The sequence below is a fragment of the Cervus elaphus genome, chromosome 6 (assembly GCF_910594005.1).
Source record: "Cervus elaphus chromosome 6, mCerEla1.1, whole genome shotgun sequence".
In the NCBI taxonomy this organism is placed as follows: Eukaryota; Metazoa; Chordata; class Mammalia; order Artiodactyla; family Cervidae; genus Cervus; species Cervus elaphus.
The window spans coordinates 37,478,037-37,494,033 of record NC_057820.1 but is presented as its reverse complement, the minus strand read 5'-3'; positions in this window follow the sequence as shown (position 1 = coordinate 37,494,033).

The following is a 15,997-nucleotide window of genomic DNA, read 5'->3' as shown; positions in this document are numbered from 1 at the left end:
GAATGTGAATGATATCTTACATTTAAAAAGGTATGTTATGACTCAGTGTCCAGAAATATTATTAATATTCAGTTTGTAAGTTATTTGTGCAAACTGCATAAAAATTAAAACTTTATTGCAAATATACCAGCCTTTTTTCAGCATCTTTGTATGTTTTAGAATATATGAAACATCAAGTTCAGTGTTTGGAGACTGTGATAGACACAAGCTTTTTAAGCATGGGTAAAGTGTGTGACTTTCTCTCTAAGCAAACACAGTTGCCACTCACTGAATCTATCACATAACTCTATTGTAAACTTTTTCCCAAAATTTAATATTATCTGTCTTCTATGTTGTTGTTCTTATTTGCTTCACTGTAATTTCCAGGAAGGAAGAGATTTCTGTTACATTCCACTTCTATATTTCCTACAGTAGTTCCCAGGAAGTTTTTGGTGCTCAATATGAATTTTTGTTGGGTAAATTATTTGTTTGACTTTCCTATCTGATATTATTAGAATGCTTAATAGAATACTCTATGAGATCAGAGCAATTGCCATCTATCATCTTTACTTCTGCGTTAAATACATCTAGAGCAATATTTAGCACATCACAAATGATAATTAAAATATATTAAATAAATATATATTGCTTAATAATAATTACAGCATTTATATGACATTTTACATATTAGTATATTGAAACATGGGCTTCTCTGGTTGCTCAGTGGTAAAGAATCTGCCTGTAATGCAGGATACTTGAGTTTGATCCCTGGGTCCAGAAGATCCCCTGGAGAAGGAAATAGTAACCCACCCCAATATTCTTGCCTGGGAAATCCCATGTACAGAATGGCCTAGCAGGCTACAGTCCATGGAGTTGCAGAGTCCGACATGACTTAGGGGCTAAACAACAACAATAACAGTATTGAAATATACAGTTTTGCCAGTATGTTCCCATAAAGGGCTATTTCATATAACCTGACTGTACCAAGTCTGTTTCTATCTGAGTTATTTCTTACAGGAATCCAGTAAGGGAATTATTACTAATAAGGGAAAACAGTAGACTCTGATAGCTTTGGTAGATGAAAGAGCAGACTTGAGAGCCATTAATCTTGTGAATTCAAGACTTGTTAAATGTAGAAGGACATTGTTATTTCCTTTTTCTTTGTTGTGTTGAATATAACCTGGATTCATCTTCTATAATCATAACCCTGAAATGGCTCTTGCATCTTTCATGAAGCCTCATTACATATCAGGTGTAGCTTTACCTATTTATACACAAATTTGCTTCTACTCCCCAGTCAATGACAAGCCATGCTAATCAACTTTCTTAGTTTAAGACCCTGGAATCCACTTTGATTTGTCTTTTTTCTCACCCTTATCCATCCTACCAATGAGTCCTTTCAGTGCAGCTCCTCCTCTGTGCTCACCATCTCCTCTATTACCACTTAGTTCAAACCACCTCCATCTCTCACTTTAATAAAATCTTTCGTGCATGAAATCGTATTGCTTGGAAGGCAGTAAGATATAATCTTAGTCTTGAAACTAATTTACAAAAGCTGAATTAATACAAATAATAAATAATCTTACCTCTTTCCTTTTTTTGTAGAATATGAATTATTTATCAAGTTTTTAGTTTTGTTGTGGTTTAGTTACTTAGTCTTGTTTGACTCTTTGTAACCCCATGGACTGTAGCCCACCAGGCTCCTCTCTCCATGGGATTTCCCAGGTAAGAATACTGGAGTGGGTTGATATTTCTTCCTCCAGGGGATCTTCCCAGTCCAGGGATGGAACCTATGTCTCTAGCATCTCCTGCATTGCAGCGGGATTGTTGACTGCTGAGCCACTAGGAAAACCAGGTACACAAGTTAAAATAATGTGGTTTCATGGTGTTTATACATTTAAACAAAATGGATATAAGGGATATTTTTATGAAGAAATCTAAGTAATCATTTATTGATTTATAAGTTAAAAGTAAGAAAGTACAGATTTTATAATCACCCATGTAGTGTGAAGATAGACTAGATTTTTAATGATTATCTTAAATGCATGCTAGTTTAGAAAACAATTATAGTAAATGTGACAGATACATTGAATAGTTCTTACTGCTGATATTTGAATGCTATGCATGTAAATCCCAAGCTGAAGGCAAAAATAATTACTATAGAGGAGAAAAAGCACTAACATGATGTAATTAATTACTGTCAATTTGGCATATTTCAAATGGTGTATTTGGTTGAATCAAAGTAACCTGATATAATGAATGCTTCTTGATCTTTTTAGGACACATGGATTGTCATCATCATGATTTTAAATGTAGAGTTTAATGGTTCCAATTATAAACAAAAAGAAACCAAACTGAAGGAAACTGAGCTATGAGTCATTAATATATGTATTATGACAGAATTATAGTCTACCCTGCTTATGAATGTATTTTATATTTGAAAAATACTCTAACAATGCTTAGATTTCATTGCCTAATCAATACATTCTACCATAAAGAATATTACAATGTTTCATTATGACTACAGTGAAATTTTGCTTATAAGAAATCATTTTAATGCTTTAATATGTGGAATAATTCTTAAATATTGCAAAATTTAGTGTTTTTCTCATTAAATAATAAATATAAGAAGTGTAAAAATGTGTATTAGAAAATTACATTGTATTTCTTATATAAACATCAGTGATAAAATAAAAAATACACAGTTGGCATTTGTCCTCAGTGCTTAAAAAAGCTTCTAAATACCTTGGGATTTTCTGAGTGACAGGGGTATAGAAGCATCTTTTTTTTTCTATTTATAATATGCCCATTTTATCCATAAAGGGCTTCTCGAGTGGTACAGTGGTAAAGAATCCATCTGCAATGCAGGAGACACTGGAGATGCAGGCTTGATCCCTGAGTTGGTAAAATCCCCTGGAGAAGGAAATGGCAACCCACTCCAGTATCCTTGCTTGGAGAACTGCATGGACAGAGGAGCCTGGTGGGCTATAGTTCTTGGGTCACAAGCAGTCAGATATGACTAAGCAACTGAGAATGCATGAATTTCATCCATACTTGAGTTTATGGAGTAAGATAACAGAATCTTAGGGCCCTCTAGATAGTTTCAGAATAGATGCTGGTCTCCAGAAACATGAACGCATATTTAGAGGTAACTTTCAGCCCCACCACAGAATTGGGGGTGAGGGCAAGAGAGAACTGGAAGTTGAGTTAATCACCAGCTGTCACCAATTTAATCAATCAAGCCTATGTAATTGCATTTTTTTTTTTTTTTTGCTTATTTTTATTAGTTGGAGGCTAATTACTTTACAATATTGTAGTGGTTTTTGCCATACATTGACATGAATCAGCCATGGATTTACATGTGTTCCCCATCCTGAATCCCCCTCCCACCTGCCTCCCCATATGATCCCTCTGGGTCTTCCCAGTGCACCAGCCCTCATGCCTCCAACCTGGGCTGGTGATCTGTTTCACCCTTAATAGTATATTTGTTTCAATGTTATTCTCTCAGAACATCCCACCTTCGCCTTCTCCCACAGAGTCCCAGAGTCTGTTCTGTACATCTGTGTCTCTTTTTCTGTTTTGCATATAGGGTTATCGTTACCATCTTTTTAAATTCCACTCCTGGACATACACACTGAGGAAACTAGATCTGAAAGAGACACGTGCACCCCAATGTTCATCGTAGCACTGTTTATAATTGCCAGGACATGGAAGCAACTTAGATGCCCATCAGCAGACGAATGGATAAGGAAGCTATAGTACATATACACAATGGAATATTAGTCAGCCATTAAAAAGAATTCATTTGAATCAGTTCTAATGAGATGGATGAAACTGGAGTGCATTATACAGAGTGAAGTAAGCCAGAAAGATAAAGACCAATACAGTATGTAATTGCATTTTTATACAGTTCATGTGGTTCTCATGGCAAGTATACTGGGGTGGTTTGCATTCTGTCCTCCAACGGATCATGTGTGATCAGAACTCTCCACTATGAACCGTCCACCTTGCATGGCCCTGCATGGCATGGCTCATAGCTTCATTGAGTTACACAAGCCCCTTTGCCATGATGAGAGGTGGTGAGACCAGACCTTCTGGAGTGTGAAGTCAATTGGGCCTTAGGAAGCAGCTGTCAATAAAGCTAGTGACGGCAATGAAATTTGAGCAGAACTATTTAAAATCTTAAAAGATGATGATATCAAAGTGCTGCACTCAATATGTCAGCAAATTTTGAAAATCCAGCAGTGGCCAACAGGACTGGAAAATGTCAATCCTCATCCCAATTCCCAAGAAGGGCACAAGAATTTTCAAACCACCGTACAATTCTCATCTCCCATGCTAGTACAGTTATGCTCAAAATTCTGCATGCTGGGCTTCAGCATTATGTGAACTGAGAACTTCCAGATATCTAAGCTGGGTTTAGAAAAGGCAGAGGAAATAGAGATCAAGTTGCCAACATTTGCTGAATCATAGAGAAAGTAAGGGGATTCCAGAAAAAAGAAAAATCTACCTCTGTTTCATTGACTATGCAAAAGCTGTTGACTGTGTGGATCATAACAAACTGTGGAAAATTCTTAAAGAAAAGGGAATACCAGATCATCTTACCTGTCTCCTGAGAAACCTGTATGAGGCTCAAGAAGCTACAGTTAGAACCCTGTATGGAATAACAGATTGGTTCGGGATTGAAAATGAGTATGACAAGGCTGTTTATTGTCACCCTTCTATTTAACTTATATGCAGAACACATAGTGAGAAATGCCAGACTGAATGAGTTATAAGCTGGAATCAAGATTGCTGGGAGAAATATCAACAATCTCAGATATGCAGATGATATCACTCTAATGGCAGAAAGCAAAAAGGAACTAAAGAACCTCTTAATGAGAGGACTTCCCTGGTGGCTCAGATGGCAAAGCATCTGCCTACAATGTGAGAGACCGAGGTTCAATCCCTGGGTCAGGAACATCCTCTGGAGAAGGAAATGGCAACCCACTCCAGTACTCTTGCCTGGAAAATCCCATGGACAGAGGAGCGTGGCAGGCTACAGTCCATGGGGTCACAGAGTCAAACATGACTGAGTGACTTCATTTAATGAGGGTGAAGGAGGAAAGTAAAAAAGATGGCTTAAAACTAAATACTAAAAACAAAACAAAACAAAACTAAGATCATGGCATCCAGTCCCATCACTCATGGCAAATAGAAGTGGAAAAGTTGGAAGCAGTGACCAATTTCCTATTCTTGGGCTCTAAAATCACTGTTGGGAGAAATACCAATAACCTCAGATATGCAGATGACACCACCCTTATGGCAGAAAGTGAAGAGGAACTAAAAAGCCTCTTGATGAAAGTGAAAGATGAGAATGAAAAAGTTGGCTTAAAGCTTAACATTCAGACAACTAAGATCATGACATCTGGTCCCATCAACTCATGAGAAATAGATGGGGAGACAGTGGAAACAGTGTCAGACTTTATATTTTGGGGGCTCCAAAATCACTGCAGATGGTGATTGCAGCCATGAAATTAAAAGACGCTTACTCCTTGAAAGGAAAGGTATGACCAAGCTAGATAGCATATTGAAAAGCAGAGACATTACTTTGCCAACAAAGGTCCATCTGGTCAAGGCTATGGTTTTTCCAGTGGTCATGTATGGATGTGAGAGTTGGACTGTGAAGAAAGCTGAGTGCCAAAAAATTGATGCTTTTGAACTGTGGTGTTGGAGAAGACTCTTGAGAGTCCCTTGGACTGCAAGGAGATCCAACCAGTCCATCCTAAATGAGATCAGTCCTGGGTGTTCATTGGAAGGACTGATGCTGAAGCTGAAACTCCAATACTTTGGCCAGCTCATACAAAGAGTTGACTCGTTGGAAAAGACCCTGATGCTGGGACCGATTGGGGGCAGGAAGAGAAGGGGATGAGGTGGCTGGATGGCATCACCAACTCGATGGACATGAGTTTGAGTAAACTCCAGGAGTTTGTGATGGACAGGGAGGCCTGGAGTGCTGTGATTCATGGGGTCGCAAAGAGTTGGACACGACTGAGCAAATGAACTGAACTGAACTTAACTGAAAATCACTGTGGATGGTAACTGCAGTCATGAAATTAGAAGTTGAAGTTGATTGCTTCTTGACAGGAAAGCTCTGACAAACCTAGACAGTGTATTAAAAAGTAAAGACTTTGCTTTACCAACAAAGGTGCATATTGTCAAGTCTATTGTCTTCCCAGGAGTCACATATGGTTGTGGGATCTGGACAATAAAGAAGACATAGTGCTGAAAAATTGATGATTTCAAACTGTGGTGCCAGAGAAGACTCTTGAGAGTCCCTTGGACAGCAAGGAGATCAAATTAGTCAGTCTTAAAGGAAATCAACCCAGAATACTCATGGGAAGGATTGATGCTGAAGTTGAAGCTCTAATACTTTGGCCACCTGATGTGAACAGCCAACTCACTGGAAAAGACCCTGATGCTGGGAAAGATTAAAGGCAGTAAAAGAAGAGGGCAACAGAGGATGAGATGTTTGGATGGCATCATCAATGCAATGGACATGAATTTGGGCAAAATCCAGGAAATGGTGAGGGACAGGGAGGCTGGTGTGCTGTGGTCCATGGGGTTGCAAAGAGTCAGACACAACTTGGCAACTGAAAAACAGTCTATGTAACTAAACCTCCCGATTGGTGAATACGTTGAGATGCTAAGAGCTGAAGTGCCTAGAGAGGGCATGAAAACTCCATGCCCTTTCCTCTTACTTTGTCCTTTATCCCTTCCACTTGGCTGTTTCTGTGTTGTATCTTTGATAATAAACTAGTAATAGTAGGTAAAGCATTTTCCTGAGTTCTGTGAATCATTCTGGCAAATGATCAAACTGATTTATAGCAGTCAGTTAGAAATATGGGAGGCCTAGGACTCTTGATTGGCATCTGAAGTGTGTGTGTGTGTGTTGGGGAGGGGAGATTAGCTTTGTGAGACTGAGCCCTTAACCTGTGGAGTGTCAACTCCAGGTAATTAATGTCAGAATTGAATTGTAGGACACTCATTTGGTGTCCAGAAAGTTGGGGAATTTGTTGGGTGATGAACAAATCCACACATTTGTGTAAAACATGTGAATAAATACAGTTTGTAGCATCCACACTATATTAATGTAAATATTGTACTTTTATCAGTTAGATGTGGAGCACTGCTTTTGCTATTTAAGATGTTCCAAATGGAAAAGAAAGCCTTGGTTCAAGAAATTATCATAAAATCATATTTTTTAAAAGTGTCTCAGAAGGCCAAATATCTAGTCCAAAAAAGCTTCATCTAAGTTATTAGGAGAAATGTTTAGTTTGTCTAGTGTTAGACTCCAAAAAAGTCAAGTTTATATGGACACATTTTAGCATGCCCACTGAAGTACATATATAATAATTGCAAAATTATCAAATCATTACCTCTTCTCCTTTTAGCATAAATTGATTCATACCTTGATCAAATATATGACTGTTAGTTTCCAAGTCCAGGACAGTCATCTTTAAATCTCTTGAGAAAAAATTTATGAATATTCAGAAGTCACTCTGTGAATTAAGGAACAAAGTTAAAAATAAAAATAACTTATTTTAACATTATTTGAAGGAGAATATTAATCTTTTTTAGCTTAACTCAGTTGTATTATAACTTGAGAAATAAAACCTCTTGTAATCAAATGTTTTAAAAATTAACTTATGAGTGTTATTGATATTATTTAGTTATAATGATAGACATTTTATAAAAAATATGACAAAGTACAAACAATAAAACCAAGGGAACATAAACACTTATTCAAAACCTCAAAAATGATATTTTGAGTTTAAAGCAGTATTTCAAATCAATGGGGAAAGGATAAACACTTTAATAAATGGCCTGGAAAATTGACTATAAATTTAAGAAAAGAGTTTAACTCCCTCCCACGTGCCATGTAAAGACTGAATTTTAAAAGAATTAAAGAGAAATTCAATAAGCTGAAATATGAAAGGAATGAAGTAAATGCAAATATATTGGAAATTTGGGAGTGGAAAATGCTTTCTTAAGTAAAACATAAAATCAGAACTCTTAAAAAAAGCAATAATGGAGATGACTATTATCTTATAGCATATATTCACTGAAGAGCTAGTAGAAAAATGACAGGCTTGAATAAATGTTTATGATGGATATTATTAACAAAAAATAACTACATAATATAAAATCTCACTTAATGTTGTAAAAAACTAAGTATTAACTCAACTTGCTAGTGTACAAAGGTGATATGAATATGTAATACTAAAGTGGAAAACCCGTAAATTCTAATACAAATAAAATAATCCACAGTTTCACATTTAGTCAACAATGAAGAGAGACATAGCATCCCAGTGTTTAAATATAAGAAAATCTTTTAAAATTCAACGGTGTTTATTTTTGCCAAGAGTTGGAGCTGAGATTCCAGCAAAACACTCTCTTACCACTGTTGGAGGAAATTTAAAATTAGACAGACTTAAGTAAGATGCACCCTTTTGCCTCAGCAATTCTGCTTCTAAAATCCATGTAACAGTAATATCAATACACACACAGAGATACATGCACAAGGATGTTTGTTGCAATATTTCTTGTAATAAAGGGGAAAAATACTGAAAATTCAATTAGAAAAATGGTTAAAGAATTTAGGACATTATCTATGGTGTAAACTATCATGCTGCTTTAAAAAAGATTGGACCTTTATGTTGACACAGAAAGATGTTTATAATATTTTAAATTTTAAAAGCAAACTGTTGAATCATACATACATATATTCTTTTTTCATATTCTTTCCCATTATGGTTTATCACAGGATATTGAATATAGTTCCCTGTGCTATAGAATAGGACCTGATTATTTATCCATCCTTTATATATACTAGTTTGCACCTGATTTTCCCAAACTATCAATCCTTCCCTCCTTGCTACCCTTTCCCCCTGAACCATATGCATATGATCCTATAAGTTTAAAATACAAAGTGTGTGTGTGTGTGTGTTTGTGTGTGTATACACACCTCAACCATACAAAAAGGAATGGTTGGATGCATCAAGTTTTACCTCTTGGTTTGTGGTATGAATGATAAGGAGGGGCTTCCCAGTTGGCTCAATGATAAAGAATTTGCCTGCCAAGGCAGGAGACACAGGAGATGCTGGTTCAATCCCTCGATGGGGAAGGTCCCCTGGAGGAGGAAATGGCAACTCACTCCAGTGGTCTTGTCTGAACAATCCCATGAACAGAGGAGCCTAGGGGTCTATAGTCTATGAGAGTTGCAGGGTCAGACACTACAGAGTGACTGAGCACGTACACATACATGAATGGTGAGGACAGAGGGCGGGTGCCGATGAAAGAGGACTTTCAGATGCTAACAGTAGTCTTTATTTTATAACTTAAAAAATGTGTGTTAGCTATATATCAATTTTAAGAATAAAAATTATACACTCCTGCTTTCAGAAATATATTTCATATTCTGTTTTCATTTTAATCGGGGATTCTAATATTTAATTAATATCTTCTTCCAATGTACTTTTTGGTCTTCAATTGTACAACAAATGCTCTGTTCACATTTCAGAACACTTTTATATTTATCCCTTCTGAATATAAATGCTTTGGTATCCAATTTACTAAAAATATAGCTCAAGTTGTGTAAGTAACAGGGAAATCGAAATGAGTAATTTACATATTAATATTACACTTAATGAGTTATTACATCACTGTTAAAAAAAAAAGTTGTAGAAAATGTGATACTACTTAGGAATTCATTGGCTATGCAAATTAGTAAGTTGTTTGCTGTTTCCCTGCAACAAATATCCTGTCATTAACATGGGAAAAATGCTTCTCTATCAAATGTTTTTATTTTCTTCCAGTTTATTGGTCATAATACTTTATCATGAACATATTACCTGTTGGAGCAACATAGTTGACATTTCCTGGTTAGTCAGCCAATTTTCAGCAGACAGTTGTGTGAGTGGAATATCAGAAGGACCAGAAAAATAATACCTAGTGATGCTTGATATCTAGACTGCAAAAATGATCTGAAGCTAGAAAAGCCTATATGCAAGCAAATATTGTTCTGTTAGTATATAGCGCCACCCAGTGTTACAGAATTCTCTATGGAGTACTCTGCAAAGGAGGCTATCGTGCCAAGGTAGAAAGGAATACAAACCACACTTTGTGAGCTTCATATTAACGTGTCATTTTAATGTTTTTTAGGGACAGTGCACAAGCTGGCTGTTCAAAAAACATTAATTCAAAAAACAAAATCAACATGAAACAAACTGAAATGGTCACTCCAATCTCTATATCCTGGTGAGTATTCTCTTTCTGTCTCTTTGTTGCTTGAAAGAGAAAAAGTTCCTGAAAATTGTTGCAGTTTTATTAGTTCATGGTGTATTTCGAGGTACTTTAAGATACTTCAAAGAGATAACTCCAATAGCCATTGTAGATTCACACATACTTCATGTTTCTGCATGTATGAAATGGTAACTTTTCTTTTGATTTAAATTACAGATGAAAATGAGAAAGAAGCAGTGGAATTTTTGGTTTTCTATACTGACTTTTACTGCTGGGATTTGATGCTTTAGAGAGATGCTATTAGCAATTAAGCAAAACAATTAGAACATAAATATTCATATTCAGGAAGGTGTAGAAATAAAACATAATAAAAAAGATGTTGCTTCATTACGTATTTGCTGTAGTGATAAAGAAAATATAAAATTTCCTTTCTAAGTCCTCAGAACTTATCTACATTTGATAAAAGTAACTCTATCTTCTAAGGAAAAAAACCCTTCTCATTTTACTTAGTTTCTTGTGTTCTTTAATGTGCTGCTCTACTTTACCTTGCTACCTTTTAAAAATGTGTTCCCGTTGTTGCATGAAAATATATACCCATTGCCTTTACCTAACTCAGGCTGCTTCTTTGCACAACCTACAGTCACATCACATTTGGGGTTTCTATAACTCATAAATTTTCCTTATTTAAATTATTCTCTTTTCAGGTTCTATCCCTGCCACTAACACGGTTTTATTTTCCTCCACTGGAAATATTTCAGTCGGCACTTAGCAAATGTAACTGCTTTTGCTCTTCTTGCCCCTACCATTGTTACCATCATCATCATTATCAACTTTGCTCCTCTTTTATTTCTTAGGTCTTGGCTCCTGGTATGTGGACTCCTTTTGTTGTGTTTCTTTCTTGGTTTGCTCTTTTTACTCACATACCATCATTGTGACCCAGGCCTTTGCTACCTCAAATTGCTGTTACAAATTTCCGCTATCTAATCTCTCTGTTGTTTCCATCTTCTTTTAATCCAACCTACACAAATAAAATTTACACATTAAAAATGTTTCTTATTGTCTTTCCAAACAGACTGCTTAAAGGTAAGAACTGTGCCTTTCTGTATATACTATCGGTATTTGACACTGTGTGTACTTATTTGATCCAGGTAACATCGGAAATAACTATGTGACCATGGTGTAACTATGCACTAATACAAAGCAAACTGCCAATTATGATTAAAATTCAGTGGTGTTAAGTGGAAAGGTTCATGGGATTTACATTGTTTTGTCAGTGGAGGTTTCTCTTTTCAGATGTAAACTTATGTCAGCTTTTTCGCAACAAAGTTAGTTTAAAAATTCTTTCACCATATGTCTGTTTTTGTGTGAGTACCAACTTGTTTTGATTACTGTAGCTTTGTACTACTGTCTGAAACTGGGAAGGTTATGCTATTGGTTTTATTCTTTTTCCTCTAGATTGCTTGGCAATTCTGGATCTTTTTGGCTCCATATAAGTTTTAGGAATGTTTGCTCTAGTTCTCTGAAAAATGTCATGTATAGTTTTATAGGTGTTGCATTAAATCTGCAAATTGCTTTGAGTAATACGGCACTTTAAAAAATATTAATTCTTCTAATCCAATAGCATGGGATATCTTTCCATTTCTTTGAATTATCTTCAATTTACTTTATCAATGTTTTATAGTTCTCAGTGTATAAGTCTTTCACCTCTTTGGTCAGGCTCGTTTATAGCTTTTTTTTTTTTGATGCGATTTTAAATGGGATTTTTATTTATTTATTTTACTTTTTTACTTTCTCTTTTGGGTATTTTGTTGTTAGTGAAAAGAAATGCAACAGATTTCTCTTTTAATGATGTATCCTGCTATCTTGCTGAATTCATTTATCAGTTTTAATAGTTTTTGTCTCCAGGCTTAGGGTTTTCTATATACAGTATCATGTCATTTGCATGTAATAACAATTTTATCTCTAAGTGTCCTTTGCTAGATGAATGCATAAGAAGATGGGATAAATTTGTACAATGGAATATTACTCAGCCATAAAAATGAAATAATGCCATTTGCAGCAACATGGTTGGGCCTAGAGATTATTATACTAAATGAAATAAGTCAGAGAGGTAAAGACAAATGTCATACAATTTCACTTTTATGTGGAATGTAAAAAATATTATACAATGAACTTATTTACAAAACAGAAATAAACTCACAGACATAGTAAACAAACTGTGATTTCCAAAGAGGAAAGGTGGAAGAGGGATAAATTAGGAGTTTGAGACTAAAAGATATGTACTACTATATATAAAATAGGTAAACAACAAGGTCCTACTGTATAGCACAGGGAACTGTATTCAAAGTCTTATAATAATCTATAATAGAAAATAATCTGAAAAATAACATATATACTATATATATTTAAACCACTTTGCTGTACAGCTGAAACTAACATAACATTGTTAGCCAACTATACTTCAGATACTAGAAAAGAAGTCTTTTCCCCTAGCCTGAGTAGAGCAAGAACATAGACCCCACTGAGAGAAATATACTTCCAGGGATCTGGTTAAATAGAAAAGGAAAGAAGCATTACACAATCATTAACAAGACTAACAAGTTAAAAAAAAAAAAAGGACAATGGTTAGTGATGGAAGACCCAATGTAAAAGTTTGGCAAGGCAGCAAGGTATATAAAACAGGATCAAATACATACAAAATGGAAACTAGTCATAGTCTGAAGCAAACTCTTAATTCAACTATTCTAGATCTATTCCCTGTTTCTGGGATAAGAAAGAAAGAGAAACTGTTATTAAAGTATATTTTATAGTTATTTATAGATTTTATGCAGTAAAATTTAGATATTTTAACAACTGTGTTTAAACTCTTTTCTTCTCAATGAACAATTTTATTGTCTTTACTCACCCATAGCTAAATATTATTTACAGTATGTAGATATCTGGAAAAGATGGATATTGCCTGATATTTAGGGTTAAAGCTTTGGTGTCTAGATGAAGGATAGGAAATATATGCTGATGAGGAACATAAGCAATAGTGAGCTCTCAAGGGGTTTCTGATTAAGATGGCTTTGTGAATTCATATTTTCCCCTTTCTTCCAAACATGACATAACTGAAATTTAGAAAATACTTTCATAAGTTGGTAAAAATATTATGAGCATCCTAATGTTAATAACTTTAAGTAAACAGAGGCATCATCACATTTCACCCCATGTAGAGTGAAAATATTGAGCTGGTTTTGGGTTGTTGTGTTTTCATTTTCATTCATTTCTATGCATATTTTGATTTCTTTTTTTATTTCTTCTATGATTTGTTGGTTATTCAGAAGCATGTTATTTAGCCTCCATATGTTTGAATTTTTAACAATTTTTTTCCTATAATTGAGATCTAATCTTACTGCACTGTGGTCAGAAAAGATGACTGGAATGATTTCAATTTTTTTGAATTTTCCAAGACCAGATTTATGGCCCAGGGTGTGATCTATTCTGGAGAAGGTTCTGAGTGCACTTGAGAAAAAGGTGAAGTTGATTGTTTTGGGGTGAAATGTCCTATAGATATCAATTAGGTCTAGCTGGTCCATTGTGTCATTTAAGGTTTATGTTTCCTTGTTAATTTTCTGTTTAGTTAATCTATCCATAGTTGTGAGTGGGGTATTAAAGTCTCCCACTATTATTGTGTTACTATTAATTTCCTCTTTCATACTCGTTAGCATTTACCTTACATATAGCAGTGCTCCTATTTTGGGTGCATATATATTTATGATTGTTATATCCTCTTCTTGGATTGATCCTTTGATCATTATGTAGTGTCCTTCTTTGTCTCTTTTCACATCCTTTATTTGAAAGTCTATTTTATCTGATATGAGTGTTGCGACTCCTGCTTTCTTTTGGTCTCTGTTTGCGTGAAATATTTTTTTCCAGCCCTTCACTTTCAGTCTGTATGTGTCTCTTGTTTTGAGGTGGGTCTCTTGTAGACAGCATATATAGGGGTCTTGTTTTTGTATCCATTCAGCCAGTCTTTGTCTTTTGGTTGGGGCAATCAACCCATTTACATTTAAGGTAATTATTGATAGGTGTGGTCCCGTTGCCATTTACTTTGTTGTTTTGGGTTCACGTTTATACAACCTTTCTGCATTTCCTGTCTAGAGAAGATCCTTTAGCATTTGTTGAAGAGCTGGTTTGGTGGTGCTGAATTCTCTCAGCTTTTGCTTGTCTGTAAAGCTTTTGAATTCTCCTTCATATCTGAATGAGATCCTTGCTGGGTACAGTAATCTAGGTTGTAGGTTATTCTCTTTCATTACCTTAAGTATGTCCTGTCATTCCCTTCTGGCCTGGAGGGTTTCTATTGATAGATCAGCTGTTATCCTTATGGGAATCCCTTTGTGTGTTATTTGTTGTTTCTCCCTTGCAGCTTTTAGTATTTGTTCTTTGTGTTTGATCTTTGTTAATTTGATTAATATGTGTCTTGGGGTGTTTTGCCTTGGGTTTATCCTGTTTGGGGCTCTCTGGGTTTCTTGGACTTGGGTGGCTATTTCCTTCCCCATTTTAGGGAAGTTTTCAACAAGAGGTGCTGGGAAAACTGGTCAACCACTTGTAAAAGAATGAAACTAGAACTTTCTAACACCATGTACAAAAATAAACTCAAAATGTATTAAAGATCTAAATGTAAGACCAGAAACTATAAAACTCCTAGAGGAGAACATAGGCAAAACACTCTCCGACATAAATCACAGCAGGATCCTCTATGACCCACCTCCCAGAATACTGGAAATAAAAGCAAAAATAAACAAATGGGACCTAATGAAACTTAAAAGCTTTTGCACAACAAAAGAAACTATAAGTAAGGTGAAAAGACAGCCCTCAGATTGGGAGAAAATAATAGCAAATGAAGCAACAGACAAAGGATTAATCTCAAAAATATACAAGCAACTCCTGCAGCTCAATTCCAGAAAAATAAATGACCCAATCAAAAAATGGGCCAAAAAACTAAACAGACATTTCTCCAAAGAAGACATACAGGTGGCTAACAAAGACCTGAAAAGATGCTCAACATCACTCATTATCAGAGAAATGCAAATCAAAACCACAATGAGGTACCATTACATGCCAGTCAGGATGGCTGCTATCCAAAAGTCTACAAGCAATAAATGCTGGAGAGGATGTGGAGAAAAGGGAACCCTCTTACACTGTTGGTGGGAATGCAAACTAGTACAACTGCTATGGAAAACAGTGTGGAGATTTCTTAAAAAACTGGAAATAGAACTGCCATGTGACCCAGCAATCCCACTTCTGGGCATACACACGGAGGAAACTAGATCTGAAAGAGACACGTGCACCCCAATGTTCATCGCAGCACTGTTTATAATAGCCAGGACATGGAAGCAACCTAGATGCCCATCAGCAGACGAATGGATAAGGAAGCTGTGGTACATATACACCATGGAATATTACTCAGCCATTAAAAAGAATTCATTTGAATCAGTTCTAATGAGATGGATGAAACTGGAGTCCATTATACAGAGTGAAGTAAGCCAGAAAGATAAAGACCATTACAGTATACTAACACATATATATGGAATTTAGAAAGATGGTAATGATAACCCTATATGCAGGACAGAAAAAGAGACACAGAAGTACAGAACAGACTTTTGGACTCTGTGGGAGAAGGCGAGGGTGGGATCTTTCGAGAGAACAGCATGTATATTATCTATGGTGAAACAGATCACCAGCCCAGGTT